Raw genomic sequence first — 3,195 nt, forward strand, 5'->3', positions numbered from 1 at the left:
ATTTTCGATAATTTCAATTGATTTTAATCGATTTAAATTTCTTTTCTATTTGAAAATTGGTTATGAAACACGTGTAATCTTTTTATTATATTTATCTTATGATATTTACTTTACTTTATATTATACTCATTTATTGTGCTTTTAATTATTAATTTTTCTATATGTGATAGTGGATTTCATCGATGAGTTCTTGAAAATTGGTTATTTTCCCTAAAACTATATATTTATATATACTTTATCTATAAGGCTCAATTCAATATTAATTTTTTATAAATTGATTTTAATTGAGTTTTTACCTGTAATTTTGGATTTTGTCCCTAATATTATTATATATATATATATATATATTTATTGCAAACAGGGAGAGAACTCCCTACTATGACTGTGACACTGTTTTTTCTATATATTGCATGCTGGGTTAGACTGCCGCTATGTCTAACAGATGAGTATCCATCACTGAAGATGATCTAATAAGATCGAAATCATGTGATATGGTGGTCTCCAAACTAGGATAGTAGGGAGTTCTCTCCCACTTGCAATATATATTATATGCGAAGCATACTGAATAGCCAGCTGGAGGAAGTGTCCTTATGGGGTTAAAATAGCAGTATTGTCTTCTTAACGAACATTCATGTTTAAGTGAAAATGAACATTACATCTAGTATTTTATTTCTATTTATATATGCTCTTTAGGATCTTAGAAAACTTATCACTCATGAGCCAATGAGGAAGCTTCTGTAAAGTAGGTTCATTTTCAAGTAATAAGAACATATTGGATAACGAAGTCTGATACATTATGCTGCAGAGTTTTAGAATAGCTGTCTCATGAAACCCTATACATCATGGGAACTGTAAAGGTTACAGAAATGGGAGGTAAAAATGAAAAAACAAAAAGGAAAAAAAAATAATAAATTGGAATTTTCGGCATGACAAATCCTTTTTAATTGGAATTGTAATTTCAGTTCTATGAAATAAGGAATATTAAAGGGGGTGAAAATTATATCCTTTTCCTTTTCTATAAGCTATGGGACTATCTTGTTCAATGAGTGATCCATCTTTTTAATACTAAATGCTTCACACAGCTCAACACTACTTATTTCTTGGGTTTCTTTAACAAAAGTCAAAACAGTTGTTAGTGCTTAAACCAGGTTTCCTTCCTCCCAACAGTCTCCAGAACCCTGAAAAGTGTCATGGGCACTGTTATTTCTATTCCTACTAAATCTTTATTCCAACATCTTAGGGAAAAACATTGGATTGTGTAAAATAAGGTACACTATTCCTTAAAAAAATATGGGCAGTCATCACTTGAATGAATTTATATTTATTTATGTCACATCTTTTTTTTTTAAGATAAAGTGTAACTAGAGCTTGATTAACCAATATCTCATTCCTTTTGAAGACAATAGGATGTGATTGTAGTAGTATTTGGCTATTATTCTTAATAGATTAAATGATCACATACAGGCCTCTGTTCTAGGTATTGTACAGTGGTTACAATTATTGGCTTCATAATACTGTGAGCTGATCAGGATATTTTCCAGGAGCTGACAGTTCACCATTTCAATGCCTTTGATTCAAACCATACCTACTCCAACTTTGTGTGTCGTATTCTAGTAGACGGGTAACCAACAGAACTACAATATATTAAAGTACCTGTCATAGATGGTGGTTCAGTAAATCTGTTGTGTTACTTTTTCTTATTGTGCCTTGTGCAGTGGGTTTGTATGTGCACGAGACAGTAGTAGCAAGTTTGCTTATACTTGTGAATACATATTCAAGAGATTCTGAATTTGATGCAGTGTATATATTTCAGTAAATCTAAATATGATTAGCTATGTTAAGCAATTTTTATTGCATGGAGAGGAGGGAAAAGGCTACTATATATATATTGTCTGATGGGTCCCTTGAAGGAAGTGTAATGGCTAAGTGTATCTAGCACTGTGGTTACAGCAGCTAAGACGAGCTGCAAAAGATGTATTTGATGTGCTGAGCTGAGTAATCTTTCTCTATATACACCATGGTCAGAGCAAGAACAGAAAAAGTAGTACAGAAAACATAGTCAGTGTTGCTTATTGAAATGCCAGGAAAAATGGCAGTTAGGGTTAGCAAGTTTGATCAGGTTAAGCTGTTTGGTGAGTTGATGGTAGATGAAAAATGGAATACTGCAGTGGGAATTACCAGTAGCTGCAGTGCCTGACAGAAGTGATATCAAGAATTAGAGTTTGGGGTGACACGGACATGGAAACAATCACTGGAGGCACAGGTACTAGGGTAAAAATATGTAGTATTGAATGTATGCTGTTTAAACCAAAGAGTCAAAAAGATATGTACAATAAAAGTTAAGTGCCCTGGGAAAGCAAAATCATTCATGGGTAGCAAGAAATCTTAATCATCATCTTCATCATCCACATCATCATCATCATCATCATCATCATCATCATCATCAAGACTGCACCAAGTTCCAGAAAGCAAAAATTAAAAGCAAAACAAAAAGGATGCAACATAAACTAATGAGAAAGAAGAAGAAGAAAAAGAAAGGCAAACTGTCTGAAGCCACATGTTCTATCAACCGAGAAATATTGCTGAAATGAAAATTCCAAGGACATGTGAAAAGAAAGTATATGATGAGTTTAAGAGATCCATAAGCACAGATGATTATGTGGAATTAACTCATAGGAGAAGGTTGATTTTGCATGTCTGTACGCAAGGTGCAGGTTGTGTATTAATTTAAAGTAGTTTTCCATACCAGACTGCCATACATTTTGCAGTGTAGTCTTCAAGGGTACAAAGCAATTGTTTTGAGTGCAAGTCTTTATTGCAATCATAAAATTTACAGTGTGAGATCACCAAGCAGCACATATGTTGGTTGATGATCACTAGTTTTAACATAATGTATGCAGTAGGCTATATATTTTTCTTAATTAGGTTTTCATGTATTGGAAACAGCACTGCTTAGTTTGGTTGCATCTATATATGCTCTTCAAGATCTTGGATAACCAACTTAACAATGGAAAGATGAGAGATGTAAAGGTTTCACTTCATCATAATGTGTCTATTGTTAAAAGGATTGTATCAGACATAATGGTCTAATACGGAGCTACAGGAAAAGAAAGTCCTTTTCATAAAGTCATGTATATGTTAACTGGTTCTTTAGTTATGCTAAACAAACAGTTAAGTTGTTAGAATATGAACAAG

Source organism: Octopus bimaculoides, chromosome 2 (assembly GCF_001194135.2).
Source record: "Octopus bimaculoides isolate UCB-OBI-ISO-001 chromosome 2, ASM119413v2, whole genome shotgun sequence".
In the NCBI taxonomy this organism is placed as follows: domain Eukaryota; kingdom Metazoa; phylum Mollusca; class Cephalopoda; order Octopoda; family Octopodidae; genus Octopus; species Octopus bimaculoides.